The sequence below is a fragment of the Chelonia mydas genome, chromosome 2 (assembly GCF_015237465.2).
Source record: "Chelonia mydas isolate rCheMyd1 chromosome 2, rCheMyd1.pri.v2, whole genome shotgun sequence".
Lineage (NCBI taxonomy): Eukaryota > Metazoa > Chordata > Testudines > Cheloniidae > Chelonia > Chelonia mydas.
The window spans coordinates 170,147,738-170,171,437 of record NC_057850.1 but is presented as its reverse complement, the minus strand read 5'-3'; the positions used below and the strand labels follow the sequence as shown (position 1 = coordinate 170,171,437).

At 40.9% G+C, this 23,700-nt stretch overlaps 1 long non-coding RNA gene across 1 annotated transcript; it reads right to left on the bottom strand.

Moving 5' to 3' along the window:
• Positions 1–17,659: 17,659 nt before the first annotated feature.
• LOC122464639 lies at positions 17,660–21,678 on the bottom strand. Its single transcript, XR_006288845.1, has 3 exons — positions 21,557–21,678; positions 17,982–17,987; positions 17,660–17,673 (listed from the first exon to the last, which is right to left on the bottom strand). It is a non-coding gene; the product is annotated as an uncharacterized LOC122464639 (long non-coding RNA).
• Positions 21,679–23,700: the final 2,022 nt, after the last annotated feature.

Genomic DNA, 23,700 nt, shown 5'->3' with positions numbered 1-23,700 from the left:
TCACAGATGGAGACATGTTATATACTCTGGATGTCACAAGGATTCCTGAAGCCTTCCATCTGAATCATGTGCCTCCTAGAAAACTATTTAATTAAGGGTCCAATCCTGCAACACTTACTCATGAATACAGTCATTACTCTTGTGAGTAGTCATGATTTTTCAGTATCTAGTATTTGCTGTCACCTTTGGTTTTACACAATATACAGTTTCAACTTTATATAAACACCAGACAACCTTGGTATCAGTGAGATTACTCACAAAAGTACAGGACTCGGGATCAGGCCCTAAGTATTCAAGATTACCTTTTATGATTACTATTATCCAACCTATGAGTAAGCTTTCATGCACAGAATCTGTTTCAACTTTTCAAGAGCTGCCAATACTTTTCATTCCACATTCAGAAGTTTTCATGCTAATATATATGCTTTATATCTATGACGAAAATATCCAAGCAGTAGATGGTCAATTTATTACAGCCAATCAAAAAAAAATCTGAGAAAGGAATGGAAACAAACATACTAGAAGGTGGGGGCTAGCTTAATTAACATCTTCTTATACTGTTAGTTGCTTTTCTTCCCAAACTCCTCTCTTCTGAACAACTCAAGGCTTACATACACGTAAAGGAGTTATACCATTTTAACTTTAGCAGTATAATTAACGCTGTACACACTGTTAAACAGGAATACAATACCGTTTATTTAAATATTTTTGATGTTTTCTACATTCCCAAATATATTGATTTCAATTACAAAACACGGAATACAAAGTGTACAGTGCTCATTTTATATTTAATTTTGATTACAAATATTTGCACTGTAAAAAACAAAAGAAATAGTATTTTTCAATTCACCTAATACAAGTACTGCAATGCAATCTCTTTATCATGAAAGTTGAACTTACAAATATAGAATTATGTACAAAAACACCTGCATTCAAAATTAAAACAATGTAAAATTTTAGAGCCTACAAGTCCACTCAGTCCTACTTCTTGTTCAGCCAATCGGTCCGACAAACAAGATTGTTTACACACAGGAGATAATGCTGCCTGCTTCTTGTTTACAATGTCACCTGAAAGTGAGAACAGGCATTTTCATGGCACTGTTGTAGGCAACATCACAAGATATTTACATGCCAGATGCGCTAAAGATTCATATGTACCTTCATGCTTCAACCACTGTTCCAGGGCACATTTGTTCATGCTGATGATGGGTTCTGCTCGATAACAATCCAAAGCAGTGCAGACCAACGCATGTTCATTTTCTTCATCTGAGTCAGATACCACCAGCAGAAGGTTGATTTTCTTTTTTTGGTGGTTCGGGTTCTGTAGTTTCTGCATCCAAGTGTTGCTTTTTTAAGACTTCTGAAAGCATGCTCCATACCTCATCCCTCTAAGATTTTGGAAGGCACTTCAGATTCTTAAACCTTGGGTTGAGTGCTGTAGCTATGTTTTGAAATCTCACATCCGTACCTTCTTTGAATTTAGTCAAATCTGCAGTGAAACTGTTCTTAAAATGAACATGTGCTGGGTCATCATCTGAGACTGCTATCAGATCAAATATATGGCAGAATGCAGGTAAAACAGAACAGGGGACATACAATTCTCCCCCAAGGAGTTCAGTCACAAGTTTAATTAATGTATTATTTTTTTAACGAGCATCATCAGCATGGAAGCATGTCCTCTGGAATGGTGGCCGAAGCATGAAGGGGGCATACGAATGTTTAGCATATCTGGCACATAAAAACCTTGCAAAGCCAGCTACAAAAGCACCATGCAAATGCCTGTTCTCACTTTCTGGTGACATTGTAAATAAGAAGCGGGCAGCATTATCGCCTGTAAATGTAAACAAACGACTTTCTCTTAGCGATTGGCTGAACAAGAAGTAGGACTGAGTGGACTCGTAGCCTCTGAAGTTTAACATTGTTTTGTTTTTGAGTGAAGTTATGTAACAAAAAAAAAATCTACATTTGAAGTTGCACTTTCACAACAAAGGGATTGCACTATGGTACTTGTATGAGGTGAATTGAAAAGTAATATTTCTTTTATCATGTTTACTATACAAATATTTATAATAAAAATATACACTTTGATTTCACTTACAACACAGAATACAATCTATATGAAAATGTAGAAAAACATCCAAAATATTTAATAAATTCCAATTGGTATTCTATTGTTTAAACCTGTGATTAATTGCGGTTAATTTTTTTTAATCGCAATTAATTTTTCTGAATTAATCACATGAGCTAACTGCAATTAATCAACAGCACTACTTTATACTGGTATTTCTATTCCTCTATGGAAAGAGGAATAAACTGTACCAGTGCAACTGCATCCACACAACGGGATGTACTATAACTATAACTGGCAAAAAAAAAAAATAATAATCACACCACTAACCTAAACAGTTATACTGGTACAAAACCTGTGTGTAGACCAGGCCAGAACCTCCATTAGATGCAGTGGACCAAATTTAGAGATGAGGAATGCATGTGGGGACGGAGGTAGCTTGGGAATGGCAGACTGCCTTTGTGACTTTCATCACATAATCTAAGTAAATTTAGACAAAGTCTAAATTAAACATAACACACATGCACTTGGGCCTGGTCTACATGCAGTATTTGTATCAGTATAACTATTTTGGTTCAGGACATGATTATTTCTGTTAAAAAAGTGATATTGATACAACCCCCTGGTATGAATACAGTAATACCACTATGGCTATTCTCCTTCCCATTGGGAATAGCTATGCCAAAATAAAGCACCTTTATATTCATGTAACTGTGTTCACACTTGGGGGGGGCCGGGTTTCCATAGTTATACAAATATAATCAAAGTCATATAACCTGTGTATGTAAACAAGCCTTCAGATTCCCTCGAGGCATACTTAGCCCTAAATATCAGCTATTGCTGAGTATATAGTGGCTACCACATTTGGTTTCACTAACATTGCACTACTAGTTTCTAACTTATATTAATGTGCTTTAGAACAGCTTGAATCTGTGCAACCCAATGGCATCACTGGAACCGCTCAAGTTTACTTCAGGGTATAATTTGGTCCATTGTGTTGAAGCCCTGCTGTTTTTGCAAAAGGCCCTGGAATCCTTAACTTCCCTCTGGATACTTATCAGAATCAGGCAGAAGGGGCTTTGCAACATCAGCTCATCCTTTATTAAAGTTCTTTTTAATCTATTACATAATTTTTGTGCTTAAATGAATCAGTTCTAAACCCATTTATTTTTTGACCTAACTTACAAGTTGCTTTTACCTTCCATTTTGAGAGTTTACATGGAAGCAGGAGGATTGAGTCCTATCATTGATAATAGCTCAGCTAAAGACTGGCTTTTAAACTAGAAAGCCATTATGATGCCAAGCCTTGAATCATGTTAGTTCTTCATATAGTACTGATGAGCACTAAGGGCGACAGACATGAACAAGTGCCAGGACAGCAATCTAAACACAACAGGCCAAAGGAGTAGCATTCAGTGATTAAGCCTGGCCCAAGGGTTTAATCTTTAGGGTTAAAGAAAGACTTAAAATGCAATTTCCAGAGCCAGAGGGTAAAGTCCTGAGTATGTGAAATAAATATTTCAGATAAACCCACAGATTATGAAACAAAGTCTTTCTTTATTAATGATTCTCCTGTAATTTTTTTTTAAAGTAGAGGCCCTAGAAATTGTTTAGTGCAGGAGCCAATCCTGATTTCCACATTCCACAAAAATCACCTAGTTCCAGAACTGATACACATGTAATCCCAGTGGCCACCTACCCGTAGGACATACATCTGAGCACTTTAATATTATCTGGAAAGTTTCAAGCTGAGTGCATTATACATATTTTTAGACAGTAAATTTTGTGGCTCATATCTTTAGTCTGGCTGAATTGCGCTCAGTGTAGGATCCAGGAGTAAGGGGAAAGGTGGATTTATTCCACTTTTAAAGCTCCTTGATCCCAGAGAAAGTCCCCGAAGCTAAGAGTGACCTCAGGACTGTTTTAAACTACACCCTGGTCCCTATTACCATTACAGCAACTGGGGATCATGGTGGCACGAGCAGTGGTGAGCTGGAGCTGGTTTGCACCGGTTCACGTGAAACCGGTTGTTAAATTTTGAAGCAGTTTTAGAACTGGTTGTTAACCCGCTTCCCTGCAGGGGCGCTGAGGCTTTGATGGGCTCTGGCCGGGAAGTGATGTAATTCCTCCTCCGGCCGCCGGGGGTGCTGCGCTGTGGGAGCCATGTGGGCTGCCGCCTGGCCCTGCACAGGAGCCCTGGTGCTGCTGCTGTTCCCCCGACCCCTGGCCCTGGGGCTCCCGCTGCTGCCTGATGGGTCCCTGGCTGCTCTGCTGGGCCTGGGCTGCGTCCTGCTGCTCCGAGCCGCTCTCCCCATGAGCACCCACCACCCTGCCCGCAAACAGCCCCTGCCTGCAGCAACCCCCGCACCCCGTGCCCTGCCTCCAGCCACCCCTGCCCGCAGCCAGCCCCTGCCTCCAGCCACCCCTGCACCCCCTGACCGCACCAGCCCGTCTCCAGCCACCCTTGCACCCCCTGACCGCACCAGCCCGTCTCCAGCCACCCTTGCACCCCCTGCCTGCAGCCAGCCTCTGCCGCACACACCCCCTGCCCTGGCCGCAGCCAGCCCCGGTCTCCAGCCACCCCCGCACCCCCTGCCTTCAACCAGCCCCTGGCACACCCCCTGCCCTACCCTCACCAGCCCCACACCCCCTTCCCTGCCTGCACCAGCCCCTGTCTCCAGCCACCCCCTCACCTCCTGACCTGCCTGCAGCCAGCCCCGCACCCCCTGCCTCCAGCTAGCCCTGCCCCACGCCCCGTCTGCAGCTGGCCCCACGTCCTCTGGTGCCCTGCAGTTCCCAGGGCAGTAACCCTGCACATCTGCTGCAATGAGGGAGGCAGGGAGCAGCTGGGACCCACACATGTGCACTCCCTAGGGTGACCAGACAGCAAGTGTGAAAAATCAGGACGGGGGTGGGGGGTAATAGGAGCCTATATAAGAAAAAGACCCCAAAATCGGGACTGTCCCTATAAAATCGGGACATCTGGTCACCCTAGCATACCCCCAGGGAGTGGCGGGGACCCACACATGTGCAACGGAGCTCGTGTCTAGTTCAGGCCCATCTTTTTAAAAAAGAACTTTAGGCAGGGTTAACATACATCCGTATTGTCCCGGACAGGTCAGGCTTTTTGGTTCTTAAATCGCCATCCAGAAGGAATTTTTTAAATTTTAAGAATTCCTCCCAGGAAAATACGGACGTATGGTAACCATGTTGGTACAAAAAATACATACTGGGGTACATCCCTTAAATCAGAACTTTTTATAGGGAACCGGTTGTTAAGATTTTGGCAGCTCATCACTGGCACGAGAATAACTTAGCCATACCAACACAGTAGGAGTTTTCCCTGCCAAGACTGAATAAGGGCTATAGGATCCAGTCCGTTACTAGCAAGGTCCTACCGATCTTACTTCATATTAAAATGGGGCCATTAAAGTCCCTCCACCCATCTGCTGGAAGGTAGATCAGACTGAGAGGAGCAAGAATATCCATATATATAATTTCAATACTTGTTACTAACTTCTCATTGCTGCTGGTACTGACTGTGTGTTTAATCCAGAATTCCTTCCCATGACACAGTCTCACTGAAATAAAAGGGACTACAAAAGCAGTTCCCCATAAATTAATTCTCTTTAATGGACTATGAACTTGGCAGTGCAGTGAGGATGCTGGCACGGGCATCTAGTTCTGGATCCAGTAGCTGTCCTACAGAAAGACTGATGGCCCAGTGAAGGCCCAAATGCCAAAATTTTCAGAAGTGTCTAGTGATTATGGTGCCTCAATTCTTGGGCAACCAACCTGAGACTCTGATTTTCAAAGAGTGCTGAGTGCCAACCCTGTAAAAACTAGGCTCCCTTTAAGATGTCTCAAGTTGGGCTCCCAAAATCACTACTCACTTTTACAAATCTTAGCCATAATCTTTAGTGGGTTAATCTAAAAGTGTAGAAGGGAGGGGGGAAAAGAGTTAATGAAGAGGACTCTACTGGTGGATTTCTCATCAACAGTAGACAAAATAAAAATAAGAAGTACAGCTCCAAAACAATAGACTTCTAGCCCAAAAGTAGCTCACAGAAAGAAGAGGCCTGGAGCCAAAGAAAGATGTAACCACATTTTTGTGAATAGAAGTATGATCACGTCAGGTATCTGTAGCTATTGACGTTTCTGAGGAGGACTAGAATGCAAGCAATTGTATCATCTCTGAATAATTTCACGTGAGCATCGGATGCTGAAAACAGAATTTTAAATCCTTTTTGCTGCCAATGTGGTTTCTAAACAAACAAATTGAAAACAAATTGGAAAAGGCAGCTGGAAAATCTGCAACAGTATAATTAGTCTGTCTATTTGGCAGAGGAGTTGAGGGGGGGAGGAATTTCTGGAGCTTACATTTACTGACTACTCTTTCTTTTTTACAAAAAGTTGAAAGAGGTTTTGGATTGTGAAGATATTGACAGTTTTGAAAGGGAGAGAGCATGTGGGTCTCTTGCCCAGGTCCACTGGTTGAGAAGCCTTGTTGGGCTGTTATAATCAAACTTTTAAAGATTTGAAGAAAAGGAGGTAATTCTGAAAAAGGCAATACAATACTCTACAGAAAAAAGCAGAAGCTAGAGAAAGGTGACAGAGTTCGGTTACCCAAAAAGAAACACTGAGAGAAGAAACCAGCTGCTGAATTTGAGTCTTGAACAGCGGGGCAAAAAACTCCATCACCCCCATAATACGTTCAGGGAGCACCACCAGGAAGCAGTGGCAGCTGACTAGTTGATCAAGTAGATTTTCCTTTCACTGCAGTTTTCATTTCTATAGCTACTCACGGGTTCTGTACATGACTTAGCCATATTACGTGGCTTTTGTAGAAGACTTAGGCTAAAAAAAGGGGCAGAGGCAAGTAGAAAGCAGGGAGGGGATGGGATAGTCTGGGAAATATATTCTGTGGGTCTGCTTGTTTCTTTAAACACGAGATTGTGTTATCTTCAGGCATTACAATTAATTTAAGGGTTTATTTGATTTAATTTATAGAGTAGTTAAATGTTTTAATTATGTTATTTCAAATCCATCCCATGTCATCCTTGACAGGGGAAGAGCAGCTTTAGTAAACAATTAGCATGTTTCTCATTTTATGGGTAAACTACGAGTGCAGGGATAGACATGGAAGGTCGGATGCTGTCCCTAGTGAGTAAAGGTACCTAGGACATCAATTTGTACACAATTTTTAAAATACACCACTTGAAAAAATATAGTAATATATCAGAGGTGCTGATCGTTCTCAATTGTTAGGCAGATCCAAAGGACCAAATCTTGGAGTCCTTATTGAGACAAAACTCCCATTTACTTCAGTGCATCAATGGAAAGATGAAGTCAATGGAATATTTGTCTGTGTAAGGGTAGAAGTAATGAGGAATAAAAATTTCAGAATTTGTCTCTCTCTTGGTAAAGAAATTATAAAATATATTGCATATGCTGCATGTCTGTCAACTAAATTCATTCAATCTACAATACTTTATTAGATCTTATGCCGCTCCAGAGAAAATTCAAATCTCAAACTACAAAATCTCATGGTTGAAGGCTTCATCAATACTGTAGTCTCCAAACTCTGAAATATGGTCTCCAAGTTACCATTCAAATCATCATCAAAGCCAAACTCCAACATTTCATCCATTTCAACCTTTGTGGAAGCAGATGAGGACTCCAGCAGCACCTGGTTTGACTTCCCTATAATAATTGATCTATATATATAAAAAAAAGTAAGAATTCCCTTGAAATTTCACCTGACAGTTGCAGGAAAACAATTGAGAAAATGCAGATTTAAGATCTAATATTTATTTTTTTGTAAGAGAAATGATCAATGTTTCCTGGACTTGTGTAGACATGGAAAGATCAGGGAACGAATGACCACATTTTCTCTTTGAAAACGGATTTGAAAATGTTTATTTCTGAACTGAAAAAAAAAATATTTGGAGAACCCTGAAAAACAAAAGATAAACATGAGATGAGATCTAAAATACCTTAAGAGTTGTCCAGACCTGAGGACCTCTATTGCTTCACCACCAGACAGCTAGCTATCCAGACCTTTCATGTACTGTCTCTCTCAATCAACTCCACAGATGGTTCTACCCATGTTTTTCTGATAAAAGAAATGTCTTCACCAAAGAGGGGAAATTTCCATGTCTCAGTGTCACCTGCCACACTTCTATATGTAATATGGGGAACTGCCTCCAGGCTTTTATGAAAATGTAACCTTCTCAGGTTATATTGCAAAGAATTCTTAAGATTTTAATTTTTGTCTTAGAGCTGAGAAGACAAATCCTCCAAGTCACAGGTTAACACTAACCACTAGGTCAACCTTCTTCCCCAACCAATTGGACTCTAGACAAATCACCTTGCTGGTGGTCTCTGTGGAGTTATCAAGTCCCTCAATAAACATTTGCTCTGACTCAGTTTTGTTGAAAAACGAAGCTTGGTTTTGAATGTGTGCGAATGAACGCATGTACATCTGTGAGAGGAAACTATTGAGGGAAAGCTAAAGCCAAGCCTGTACCACAAAGCTTTTGCTGACATAGCTATGTTGGTCAGGAGCCTGAAAAAAAATAAAAATAAAAAAATAAAAATAACACCTCCTAGCCAAAATAGCTATGCCAGCAAAAGAGTGCTTCTGTTGGCATAGCTAAGGTCGTTCGTGGAGGTGGCATTACTGTGCTGATAGAAAAAAAACTCCTTTTGTCAGCATAAACTATCTCCACCACATAGGACTCTGCTGGCATAGCTATACTTGCAAAGCATTTGCAGTGTAGACAAGGCTTAATGCTAAGAACAGTTCTGCATTCAGCTCTGAAAGTGAAAGTGGGTAGTATGATTTTTATTCTGGTCTCTTCCAAGAGTTAGTTCCATAGTTCCAGCTCCTATGGAAATCATCACTATACTGATTAGCTTTCCCCGTTGATCAAGGCTCATTATTCCTATGGAACATAGCTGTCATGGGAAAGTGGGGTGGCAGAAGGAGAGAGAGAATCTCTCAGAGCTTATCTACATGGGGACACTCAGGAAAGTTAAGACAAATTTAAAGGTGTGAAGTTAAAGCGAATTAGTTAAAGTGCATTAAACCCCTGTGTGGACGCTCTCCTTCAGAAGTAAAGTGGCCTTAGCTCTCTTTAGCTGTTTAGGAAACACCTCATGAAGAATGAACTAAGCTTTCCTGAGTGTCCCCATGTAAACAAGCCCTCATGTAACTAGTGCCAGTCCCAAGAAGGGGTTTGAATATGAGAACAGGGACCTTAAACTGGACTCTGTATTCAATGCAAAATCCATGCAGAGTGTTAAACTTTGGGGTGATGTATGCATGGCAATCTGGATTGCTAAATGGACAAGCTTCTTTGTTTTGGACCCGTTCAGGATGTGCTATTTTGTGCTGGATAAAAAAAATTTATGCAATAGTTTAAGTATTCTAGAAACACAAATCTTTCTGACTACTTAAGTCAAACGTCTGTCAATGATCTCAACTAAATAAATACTAATGGTGGATGAAACTATTTGGATAGAATCAGAACTACTCTAAACCTTCCCAAAACATATTTTGGAGATATGGAAATGTTCAATTTACGTCTTCCCACATATGCCTCTTAATTTAATGTTTCATTTTAGAGATGGGCCAAAGCCAGAATCAGTATCAATTTCAGGGATTAGGGAGAGCAAAGTCAGATTCAAATACCTGAACCCAAACCCACCCCAATGCTTTTCCTTCCTGATGGGATCTAAAACAAGAAGAGTCCTAATTGCCAGTTTAGCCCGTTCCCCAAGTCCTGCAAGCACCGCTGATCTCACAAGATTTTCTGTCCTCACACCCAAGCCCTAGCCTTCATTCACCTTCTAGTGTAAACTCTAACCTATATTTAAAGTGGATTCCATCACCTCTGCCAGCCCATCAATAATTTTTCCAGGTTCCAGTCAGAACCAGAAGCAGATATGGTAATTACAAAAGCATGACATTACCGCTGAGTCTGGAGTAGCAGCTATTTTTCCAGTGGCAGCTGAGACAGTTTGGCAGTGTTCTGAATGCTTTGCTAAGTTCTGAATCAATTTTCATATTTACATCCACTAAAACAAAGCCCAGCATTGCCAGGCCTATGGCAGCCATTGCCAAAACACAGTAGATCAAATGCAGCTATGCCACAAATGGGTCCAGCTCCTAATCGAAATCTCTCTCTCAGGCTGAAAACGGATGCCAGAGGCTAATGATCATCATTAAAAGAGTTTGTTAATAATGTCAAAGGGTCATCCATACATATACTGGCCTGATATATTATTGTTACACTCCAGTTTTATGCTAATGTAAACTCCATTGGTTTCAACTGAATTAAACGGGCATAAAAATGGATCAATGCAGTCCTGAATCAGAGCCATTGATGGCATTTTCTTATGGGCCAATTCAACTCATTTACACCACTGTAAATAAGGAGCAACGCCACTGAAATCAGTGGATTTGGATCAGTATGAAAGGAGAATCGGGTTTCATTTCTGAAGGCTAGGGCTTTTCAGATGGTAGAAGCAAGTGACATGCAAACACAATGGGTCTTAGCAGCAGCATTTGATATTGTTACTCCAGTACCATAAAGTGAAACAATACAAGACTATTTCAGAGGAAGCTTTGGGTCAATGCCATGAATATTATAGTCTAATTCAACTCAGAGCAGACTGGAGTAAGTAGGTGCAAGTCCCAGGGATAAAACTGGAGTGACCTAAATGGTGTGCTAAAGCAAGCGCCCCCCACCCCTTTCATTATCCCCAACATTCCTGGGACCCAATTCAGTTCTGGCCCAAGTGAGCAAAACTCCCATTAGCTTCAATGGGAGTGACATCCGTTTATGCCAAAGCACAATCTGGTCACCCACAGACCACTGCATCAGTATTACACTTGCTTTGCACACATAGATATGTACTAGTCACACTACATTGCCACTTCCCAACCAATGTGTAAACTATACCATCACTGAATTTGGCCCTACATCTTAAGTTGCAAAGGACTTCAGCGAGTTTCACTGGTATCCTGAGAGTTGAATTGAGCTCCAAGACTTTTGTCTTCTTTTACAGCCTCAGTGCACTGCCATTTTCATCCTTTCCTAAGCAACCGATTCAGAGGGTTGAGGGCAGCTGAAAGTGGGGGGGAGGGCTGAAATAGTTTACAAATCTTAGGAAGTAGCATAACTGTACAACATTTGTAGAACAGGAGCAGTTATTTTATCCCGTGATTTATGCTGAATATCTCCATTTATCACATGGATTCATTACTCAATTCTCTTGAAAGAATTCCTCCTGCCTAAGCAACACTTCAGTTTGTATAAGCCTTCTGTGTTCATTTCCTTTGTGACAATATCACCAAACAGACTGGGTTCTCTGTAATGCCTGTTTCAATGGCTCTTGACTATATCACAGAGGCTGATGGTACTCCGGTGAGACATTGAAAGGATCCTATACCAGTATTCACTCTGTGGAGTGCAGCCAGAGGCATCCCTCCCCAACACCCATTTGGAAAGAACAAAGCATTAATCAAGCCCAGCTCCGTGAATTTATGCACCTCCCAATGCAGTGAAAATAGTTTCTATACATGGTAAATATAGAGGCTCAAATCAAACCCTGAATTTGAATTTCTCTACCTTTGGAAGCATTCTAAATCCAAACCCAGATCAGACTTTTGAAATGATCTGTAAGTAAAATCAAATCCCTGGTTGTGAATTTCCCATGATGGAGTATTTGAAATCTGTATCCAGATCTGGATTTTGTGATTTAAACCCATTTCAAATGATAAAGGAAATTCTTCTGTTTTTAAGCACAGGGTTGTTATCTTGAAATCACCATAATTTTTCACATCTCCATTCTTCTTTGGCAACAGTCAAAATTGGCACTTCAAATAAGTTCCTTACAATCACATAGCACTTGAAACTCTTATGCTCCAACCTAGCCTTCCACCCATCAGGACATTTAGTTACACAGGCCTTGTGAAAAAAAAAGATGTTCAAAAACATCTTTAAGACAGCATGTACAGCCTTCTTCCCTACCCCTCCGGGCTACTGAAACTGTGGCATGTTTTTCCAAAAATATAGTTAAACTTATAACTGATAACTGGATATTATGACACTAATGTCATGCCAATCTAATTTAATTCCCTGGCTGAGGTAAAAAAAAATATTAACATTAACTATCATTTATGGTATGTATATCTATGAAAGCAAAGCCTTTAGTTTTCTGTGTGTGGAACCTTCACATTTCTAAAGACCCTCACTGTGTGTGGAGTTCAGTGGCCATTTTGTTCTCAGAGCTCAGTGCAGACTGTCAGAGGAAGCACAAACACATTGTGCTCCCTCATGGAGACCTTGCATTTGCTCATTATTTTTTTTCTTAATCTAAAAGTAAGAGCATTATGATTGAAAAATTTATGGAAATAAAACTACGTGGGGAACATCTGAAGTTAGGTTGCCCAAGCTGACACTTGGCTAATATGGCATCCATTGGGTGTGTATCACGCTGCCCTCATGTCATCTCTACATCACATCTCCCATTCTACTATGAAAAGGGACTTCTCCTGAAGCAGGTGTGAAGACTACCCTCCAATTACAAAGTAGAATACTTCAGTTCCATAGAAAGAATTAAAATCTATGGTAGAACTGGAGAAGTTATGGGTTAGTCAGCATCCTACAGGCTATGTAAAAAATGCCTTCAAAACTAACTGTTTTCTTTTGGGGTTCTTTAAGGCACACGATGGGGGCAAGCTGTAGCCTCTAAGAGAGCCAGCCATAAGTCAGTCTTGAATTATTCTCTCCCAATTACCCCCTCCCTGCCTCAGTCAGGCTCACATTTCTGTCTGGTCTCTCCCACAGCCTCCTACCAAAGGTCATTTACAATCTTTTCTTAAATGCCACCTTGAATAAGTCACCCCCATTATTGAGTAATCACACCCCTACCATATTATTTATTTGTATTACCATAGCACCTAAGAGCGCATTGTGCTAGGGGCTGTACAAACCCAGAACAAAAAAGGTGATCTCTGCTCCAAAGAGCTGACTATCTAAGTAGTCCGTACAACACACATCTTTACTATGTAATCCAGAAGGAAAACTAATTCAATTTAATAGTAATTGCCTTTTCTTTGAAGCCACCCACAATGTAAAGCCTCAGAGAGAAGTAATTAAATTTACCAGAAGTCAATATCTGACATTTGACATTTTCAGTCTACCCATATTGACTTTTCATATATTCAAGAGCCTGATTCTCCCTTACTTAATGCTAGCTTTACACTGGTAAATGTGAGCTAATCAGGCCTTACACACTTCATATTTTCTATACCATATAGGGCCAGATTTGCTTGTATGCTCTGGGTGATACAAAGCAGCTATAAACCCCACTGACCTCAGTTTTCCATTACTAGGGCAAGCTGACATGTAACCAAGCCTCACAGCCATGTTTCAATCAACATATTAGGCCAGATTCAATCAAGATATAAGGCACAAGTGCATCAAGTAGCTCCATCAATTTTGGTGGAATTACTCCAGATTTAAAGCAGAATTTGGCCTATAGTCTGTTCACAGTTCAGGATCTTAACCAGTTTTGGATTTTTGGCAAACTCTTTTTAATCTTTAAGTGTCATTATCATTTAACAGGAAACAGCCCTAACAGCAGCCTTGAAAGGGGTTAGGAAGTTTCCTATGCTAATGGGCAGTAGAGCAACATGGCACATTAGATTGTTGCTCTTTGCAAACAAAGGCAAGAGACTTGTCTGCAGAAAGCAAGAACCTGCCATTCATTGTACAGGATCTTCCATTGCCAAAGGGAGCCTTTTACAATTACTCCTCACTAAACATTGCCATTTGCTTGTGTTTGGCTTTTATTTGCATTTGCCTCTTGTTCCTGCTGTAGAGGAATAAGCCTGTTCAAATAGGATTTAGAAAGTAATCCTCTCAAAATGTCAAAATTAAATAAATAGTTTCTTAGACACCATTGGGAGTAGAAATCTGATAAAATGCACGCACACACACACACGCACACACACACACACAAGCATGCCCCTTAAGATTTGCTTTCCAGGAAGTTTCTTTGAGGATAAAAGAATTCAGATAGCTTCCTGGATTTGTGCGTCTATCTGTCAAATGACAAATGGGAAAGTAAACAGCATCTCGTCGCCACTCCAAAGCATGATCTGAGAAGAAAGAGCTTCAGAACTGTGGGATTTGGATTGCCTCCCCCACTATTCGTAAGGTGAAAAATTATTTGATATCTAGGCCAGCAAAAGGTCCCCATTCCTTCCTCTCGAAAGACCCATCCTGCTAGCATTAACAAAGGAGGAGATAGAAGTTGCCATGCATATTGAAAGTAATAGAGAGAGAAAAAGGAGACAGACGCAGCAGGTAGGGAGTTGATGATAATGCAGACAAAAAAAGAGGAACTTCTTAAGATTCTTTCTAAGAAAAAGAATCTTGACTATACTGGGGTCTTTTATTAGAATGTGCCTTGCACTTTTTTCTTGCTCTCTCTTCCTGACACTGTAAGTTAGGCTCACGCTGACTGTGACACTTTGTCAGAGAAGACCTCATTGTTATTCTCCCAGATGGTACCGTTGTGACCTGTGTGCACAGAATAGCGCTAGAGTAACAAGTGTGACTGCAACTCTGAAGATTTTGTGGCTACCAGCTGTGCTGAGTGCTAATTATCATTAAAAATGATGCTGATCTGCAACATGGTTTGGCACCAATTACCCTTTTAAAAACAAGAAGAAGGATACAAAGCTAAGCTGATTTCAAATGGTGAGGGGGAGGGAGGCAGGGAGAAATCATGCCCTTACATGAGAAAGTTATGTTTTATGCTCTGCGACAGTATATCACAGAAGGATTCAGGATTTATATGATGTGCTTGGCTCAAGTGTGCTGGAATCTAGGCATATGATTTGAGAGTTCACAGCAGCTCATGGGACTCTTAGAGAAGCTTTTTTTGATGGCACTTTTATAACAGTTACACAGACATTTTACAGATTGCTCACTAGGGCCCATATTATTACTATTGGTATGACTGTAGCACCTAGAGGCCTCAACCAAGATGAAAGCCCACAGTGATAGACGCTGTACATACACAAAGATACAGACCCTGTGCTGAAGCAATTACAGTCTAAATAGACTGGACAGAGAAAAAGGTAGGTAGCATTATTATCATCCCCATTTTACAGAAGGCACAGGGAGATTTTAAGTGCCTCAAGAAGTCTGCTGCAGAATTGGGAACTGAACCTAGACCTTTTAAGACCTAGTCCGGGCCTCATTCACAAGACTGTCTTTCCTCTCAGGGAAGTCTCCCAGTTTACGTGTGCTCTCCACAGTTCTTAGCTGATGCTATCAATATTATCTGAGAATGTTTTGAAGTAAAACCTCAATTAAGATACCATGGGATAGATCAGCCAGTCTGCATATGCGTGGTTGGATTTTTGTTGTTTTATTTAGAACGACGTGTAATTTTTCTCATGCATCCCCACCTTATTTTCACTAGCCAGTACAGTAATTAATCAAATGTGATTTACAATAAATCAGGGAGAGAGGGAAAAGATGTGGCTAAAGCACAGAATTGGCCAGGAGATCTGATGTCCCTCTGCAGCTTTACCATAGGCTTCCTGGGTGACCTTAGGCAAATTGCTTAATCGCTTTGTGCCTCAGTTTTCCCATCTGTAAAACAGGCTTGACATGAGGATGTTATGCAGCTAATGTCCTGGATGTCTGCAAAGCATGTTGAGATCCCCCAATGAAAGGTGCTATCGGATTGCACAGTATTATTTACTCTTTTCTTCATGATAAAGAGAGAGAAAGGTAACCAAAATATCATCAGGATTTTCACACTTTGAAGATCGTGAATAGGACTGCCAACTGTCTTCTTCACATGTGGGTGGTTCCAGAGCCCATGGTGTCTCTCAGTCTCTCCAAGCAGACTGGTATAAATATTGAAGAAGAGCCAAGTACTGAGCCATTTCATATCCTACATGACCTGGAACAGCTGCCCATTAAGATCCTTGGGGGAAGGGGAAGGAACCTATAACCCCAAAAACGGAGAAGAGCCAAAGACTCCATGAAGTCCCCTAGGGACTTCACTACCGATTATCTTATGTGGAAGGAGCTCATATACTGCTGATGGGTGGCAGTGCAAAACCCTGAGAAAAACCAATCTGAATGGAATGAACTACAGCATGGTATGTCCCACTTACTCCTGCTAGGTCTTAGACACATTTCATCTTCCTTGTAAGAAGAATAAACTAGTTTTAAATAATGTGCACATACACATGCACCCACACACTTTAAACATACATTCCCAGGCAAAAAACAGAAACTACATTAAGCTGGCGCTAAGGTTGAGAGTACATCACAAACTTAACAGTAAAAAAAAGCATTACTGGGACATTGTAATTATCCCTAAAACAAACATTACAAACATAGGTAATTCAGAGTTAAGATTACACATAAAAGAAAGCCAAATATGTTAAAAATCTGAGCCACCCAAATAGTAAAATTCCCAGTTAAAGCACTCAAATAACCCATAAATTTAAACTTTTCTTCTTCTTTTTTCTTTTATGCCTTTCCTCCTGTTTTTCTTCGTGAGGGTGGAGACGGCAGCATGGAGAGTAAGGAGGACCAGACCTCCCTTTCCACCACAACAGGTTCCAGCTCCTCCTGGGGGGATTCTCTAGCATTCCCAGGCCAGCTGGGAAATGTAATCCCTCCAGCATGTCCTGTGTCAGCCTCAGGTCCACCTCCCAGTGAGATGTGTGTGGTAGAATTCCAAGGAAGCCTCTCAGGGAGCATCCTTATCAGGTTCCTAAACCACCTCAGCTGGCTTCTCTCCATCTGGAGGAGTAGCAGCTCCACTCCGAGGCACTCCTGAATAACCAAGCCTCTCACCCAGTCTTGGAGAGTAAGCCCAGCCACACTGCAGAGAAACCTTATTTCTGCCTCTTGTACCCATGATCTCATCCCCAAGATTCATCTGGAGCTGTGGAAATCACTGGACAATGTTGGCACGTTAACTTGCCTTTTCAATGTTGCATGGAAGGTGGGTGCTGTACCTCTGGACTGGCAAACTGGAGGGGTGGTCCCGATCTTTAAGAAAGGAGACGAGAGGGTGTGTTCCAACTACAGGGGGATCACACTCCTCAGCCTCCCCAGCAAAGCCTATGCCAGGGTGCTGGAGAAGAGGGTACGTTATTAGGGTCATTAGTGGAACCTCTGATTCGGAGGTCATAGGTTTAAACTGCAATTCACAAATGAGAGAGGAAAACTTACACTAATATACTGTTGAGTAAGTCTGGAGGTCACCCCTTTGCGGAGTGCCCACGTAATACCCTCCACATTGCTGACTCCCCACCTCACAAGGGGGAGAACATCAAGCATACAGAGAGGCCTCTGCATTGCTTATTTGCAGCAGCGGGCTTGCCAGTGCTGAGAGGGGTTCTGTGGCCAAACCAGTCAAAACAGCCACTGGATCTGCACTTAAGATTCATTGGCCTGAAATCCCTGAATAAAAAGGGACCAATTGTTATTCCAGTCCACAGGCTGGCCTGCACTGCAGACTGAAGCCTGTCTTCATGCTGGGGATGGATCCTTTGTGCTTTGTTCAAGGAAGGGTGAATTTCAGTCTAAATGCAGATGGTAATTAATTATTTGGGGGGGGGGGAGTAGATTTTTATTGGTGATGAATGACACTTGGGTCAATGGATGCTCTCTGTTTATCCACACAGCAGTCTGAGCTTGGTTAGCAGCAGTGCAAGCTTCCCAATCAACAGACTTCAAGCCTGTTGTAGAATAACCACCCCTTGGGTCCGAGAAAATAGAATAGTCTCCAAGGCTTGTTCAAGCCTTAGCCTCACTGAAGAAATGGTTAACAAGGATGCCAAACATGGTAGTAGGACACTTGTCTGCGATGAACTTAACTAAAGTCACTGACTCAGCACATTGAAATAGATCAGGCCCAATTCTCAGTGGGTGTAAACCAGAGTAGCTACATTGATTTACAGATCCAGCCTCTCATTTTTGGAATTATTCATCTGGTTAGGTGAAGGTATAGGCAGCATCACACTGCAGCCCAGCTCAAAACAGTTCTTCAGCTCAGTCAGAACATTGTCAATATGTTGACGTTGCCTAGAACTCTCTCTCGTGCCATCTGTACCTATTGGTCCTTTCTAAGCCTTGAGGTGCAGTCAAGTCTGTATCTATATCATATCAACATGAAACCTTACCTCAGCCATGAGGTTTAGCTTGCATTCATATCCATTAAGAACAACACTGGAAAGCCTTAAGAAGCCATAAGGCATTTTCTACTGGAAGGACGCCACAGGATAAATCTTTAAGCAAAAGTGACTTTTTGATAGAGTTTAAGTCCCTTGGCTTAACGTGGCAGGATTTGAACTGATGTAGTGGCTTTGTAAACCTACTAAAGTGATTTTCAGAAACGCTTTATCCATTCACATTTTTTTAAAATCAGGAAATTCATCATGTTGTGCCTAATTTCTCTACTTTTCTGAGGACTACGTCAAGACAAATCTTAAAAGGAAATTAAGGAAGGATGTTATTAGTACTTGTTTCCTAACCAGTGGTTTCTGTATTCTGATGGCATCAGAAATTGAAGGTAAAAGGTTTATGTGCAGATGTTGTGCTGCATTGAGATCATCTATAAAACAGCCATGCCTCAGAAGGCAATTTTGGAAGCAGGAAAAATAAAACTACTGTAGCATGAGAAGATTTTATCCTAACAAATCTTCAAACCTGGCCCCTAAAAATGGACAGTGCAGAGCTGTTTGAAATATTTACAACAAAACACACAACTACTCAGAATTCATTTTTAATAGAAACATTTGCTAAGCTATGTCAATTGTTGGAGCAACAAGTAGGCTCCATTTTCCTGTGAAACAGAAGCTAATTTTTTGAGCATAAGAGTGTGTCTGAGGGAAAAAAGGACCTATTTTTTGAGCAAAGAAGGTTTTTATATTAACAGAAGTGAGAGTTTATGTTTCTGCATTTTCTCAATGCAAAAATAGTCATTTTCATGGTAAATGTGAATAAAGCATGGTAACTTTGAATAAAGCAGAATGCAGGGGATGCAAAAATCAAACAAAATGAAAAGGTGACCAATTTTGACTGGAATTCAGTGAAAGAAAAATTGTGAATCTTGCAGAGTGTTAGTTAGAAGCCAGCTTGTATAACTGGCTGGTAGTAGTGAGTAAATTAAGACAACAGCCTTTCTTCCTCTGCATCTACCTTGCAATCCTTGTAGTATTTCAATTATGAATGAAACAAGTTTGAGTTTTAAGATTAAATTTTGTCAGTTAATAACAGGAAATAACTTATAAAGTAAACACAGTACCACTGTTGCTGTAATCTAACCTGGATGTATTTTCTCTCTTAGTTTTTGCAACTGGTTCCTGTCTATGTGTGAGAATCAGAAAGTCAGAAGGAAATTTGCCATTGCAAGGTGTCCTGTGGGATGTGTGTCAACTTTACGTTTCCTGCTGAAATTTAATTAATAGCACATTCTTTACTTGGGCAGCATTCCCATTGATATCTATGGGATTTCTGCCTGAGTAAGTACTGCAGGATTTAGACCATAAAAGGTAGGGTGCTTCTCCCTTTCTTGTGCATATTAATCAATGTCTTTCATCCTAGAGTACTATGCAATTATTCAGTAAAAACTAAGTTGGCATAACATTGTGAGATGCTCTGGATGCTGCATACTCTGGATGCTGCATACTCTGGATGCTGCAGAGAACAGTTCTATAAGGACTCCCCAGTTTAGATCCACAACATTCATTCCTACCAGAGCAGTGATGTAGTGGCTGTGGAGAGGCTACAGCGGGCGGCGGTGCAAATGTAAACAAACAGTCTGGCGGCCCACCAGTGGATTACCCTGATGGGCCACATGCAGGTTGCCCACCACTGATCTGGTTGCTAACAGAGCATTCAAGGAAGACAAGGCCATTGCAGAGAAGCTAAATCAATTCTTTGCATTGGTCTTTGCTGTAGAGGATGTGAGGGAGATTCCCATACCCGAGTCATTCTTTCTAGGTGACAAGTCTGAGGAACTGTCCCAGACAGAGGTGACACTAGAGGTTTTGAAACACATTGATAAATTAAACAGTACTAAGTCACCAGGACCAGATGGTATTCACCCAAGAGTTCTGAAGGAACTCAACTTTGAAATTGAAGAACTACTAACTCTGGTATGTTTCAGAGTAGCAGCCGTGTTAGTCTGTATCCGCAAAAAGCAAAGGAGGACTTGTGGCACCTTAGAGACTAACAAATTTATTTGAGCATAAGCTTTCATGAGCTACAGCTCACTTCATCGGATGCATTCAGTGGAAAATACAGTGGGGAGATTTATATACACGGAGAACATGAAACAATGGGTGTTACCGTACACACTGTAAGGAGAGTGATCAGGTAAGGTGAGCTATTACCAGCAGGAGGGGGGGGGGGGGAGGGGGAAACTTTTGTAGTGATAATCAAGGTGGGCCATTTCCAGCAGTTGACAAGAACATCTGAGGAACAGCGGGGGTGGGGTGGGGGGGAATAAATATGGGGAAATAGTTTTACTTTGTGTAATGACCCATCCACTCCCAGTCTTTATTTAAACCTAAATTAATTATCCAATTTCCCCCGCCCCCCACTCTCCTGCTGGTAATAGCTCACCTTACCTGATCACTCTCCTTACAGTGTGTATGGTAACACCCATTGTTTCATGTGCTCTGTGTATTTAAATCTCCCCACTGTATTTTCCACTGAATGCATCCGATGAAGTGAGCTGTAGCTCACGAAAGCTTACGCTCAAATAAATTTGTTAGTCTCTAAGGTGCCACAAGTCCGCTTTTTCTTTTAACTCTGGTATGTAACCTATCACTTAAGTCAACCTCTGTACCAGATGACTAGTGGGTAGCTAACGTGAAATTGATTTTTTTTAAAGGCTCCAGAGGCAATCCTGACAATTACAGGCTGGTAAGCCTAACTGCAATACCAAGCAAATCAGTTTTATTAGAATGGGAAAGATTCAGAGAAGGGCAACAAACGTGATTAGGGGTAGGAGAGATTAAAAAGGCTAGGATCATTCATCTTGGAAAAAAGAGTCAACTGAGGAAGGATATGATAGAGGTCTACAAAATCATGACTGGTGGGGAGAAAGTGAATAAGGAAGTGTTATTTACCCCTTCATATATCACAGGCACCAGGGGTCACCCAATGAAATTAATAGGCAGCTGGTTTAAAAGAAACTTAAGGAAGTACTTCTTCACATGGCACAATCAACCTGTGGAATTATTGCCAGAGGATGTTGTGAAGGCCAAAACTATAATAGTTCAAAAAAGAACCATACAAGTTCATGGAGGATAGGTCCATCAATGGCTATTAGCCAAGATGGTCAGGGATGCAACCCCATGCTCTGGATGTCCCTATACATTCGACTGCTAGAAGCCAGAACTGGATGACAAGGTTCGATCACTCAATAAATTGCCCTGTTCTGTTCTCTCCCTCTGAAGCATCTGGCTCCAGTCACTGCCGGAAAACAGGATCTTGGGCTAGATGGACCTTTGGTCTGACCCGGTATGGCCGTTTTATGTTTTTACCCCCTGCTTCCAGTTGGGCCAGAAATACAAAGATGAACCGCTTTCACTCTACTTTGGCAATTTTGATCCCAGTCTCATGAGGATGGTTGTAGAGGTACTAAAAAAGTAAGGGAGTGGGGGAGAACATTAGCCAGACATTTCAGAACCTTCCAAAAGGTTTAGCTCTTGATAAGGCTAGAGGTTTGGAGGGGGTCTTATGTTTTTCAAATCAGTGCTCCCATCTCTAATACATACAGGGTATGGTAATACATCTCATCCCAGAAGGAATTTTCTCTGGCAAGTTAAATGGAAATAAAGGCTTTTAAAGAAAAGGCTGACAGAGCCAAAACTCACAAATGTAAGGCTGTAATGTCTATACACTCTTCTCCCTTATGTCCCCACCTTAAAGGACATTAAAGGGATTTTCCCCTCACTTTGGCTAGTTTGGAAGCTGAGCTGAGCAGTACTGTGTTGGCTGTTCATGCTTTTTGAAGAACAGAAAGGGAGGGAAATGAAAACAGCCTCTTTAAATGAAATATGCCCTTGTCAAAACCATTTAATAAATGAAAATGGCATACCTGTGATGCTAGTTTTCCAGAAGTTCATCAACCTTGCTGTTAAATGTTAGTGTGGAAGAAAAATTACACTCTGTTTATTCTCCACAGTGTGCTTTTTGAGATCAAAGCACCGTGAGTAGGATGGTGTTTTGCATTCAAGAAACACTTTTTTGCTGCAATACTTTTTATATTATCTTTTGTTGTTTTTGTTTCTTTATAAGCCTTTGGAGAAAGACAATCAACACTCCAAGTACTCTGGTACTCAGTGAAATACCAAACAACCTACTTTAAGAACATATGAGATTCAGAGACTCTTATTACTACATTTCAGTTAAGTTCTTCTTAGTTAGGCCCCATGATTGAAAGTAACTTAAAAGCTGTCTTCTATCCCTATTCTTCTTTCACTTGCAATGCTGTTATCCTGGTGTAAAACCAGTCAAATCAACAGTGGTACTCCTGTAAGGGCTGGTCTACATGAGGGAACTAGGTGGACATAATTATCTTGCTCAGGAATGTGAAAAATCCACACCCCTGGGGGACACAATTACACTGACTAATGCTCAGTATAGACAGCGCTAGGCTGATGGGAGAATCCTCCTGGCAAGCTAGCTACTGCCTCTTGGGTAAATGGATTACCTACATCAACAGGAGAAGCCCTCCCATTGGTGTAGGTAGTGTCTTCACTGCGCTGCTGTAGCGTTTTAAGTATAGTCAAGCCCTAACCAAAAGAATCAGGCTCTAAATTACTTACTCAAGCTGTTTGTTTTAGAATAATTTATTAACCTATCAGGCATAATAGATCTTACACAAAACACAGCCTGTTTTGAAAGTTGAAATTTTGATCTGTTTGTAGTTGTGGTCTTTCCTAGTAGTGGGTGACACCCAAGATACTGATATCTTGTCCAGATTAGGAAAAAAAGGTACTTTTTTCAACCATATTAGCTTAATCAACATAATGGAAAACCCTGCTCAACACCAATATAGACATTGTTTAACACCTTTAGCAAGTCAGCTTTGAAATTGAGATGACTAGCACAACTGAGCTAATGTGACTTAAGCATCTCTGTCCGACCCCAAGTCTAGACAAAGCCCGAGAGCTTTAGTTCAGGTATGTCCCCAAAATTTCATATGATTACTCAAGTCTTATTAAATGCATTTGAAATTTTTCAAAATGAAGTTTTTAGTTTAAAAAAGAAAGCAGGGCTTTTTCACTGAAGAAAGATTTTGTTAAAAACTTGACTAAGTTTTTTGTTTCTTTGATTTCTCCAAAATTTTCCATTCTATTTATTGAAAAACTTTTCATTTATTAACATCTGGTTTTCTGGAAACAAAAAACCAACATTATGGATAAAAATAATGGGTCTGTTTTGAACCCTGTGAAATGTAAATTACTTTAATATTAATTTTTAAAAAAAAAATTAAAAGACTATTTATAAATACACACACAATTAATTATTCTGAGTAGCACGTATGATGGGTGCCTT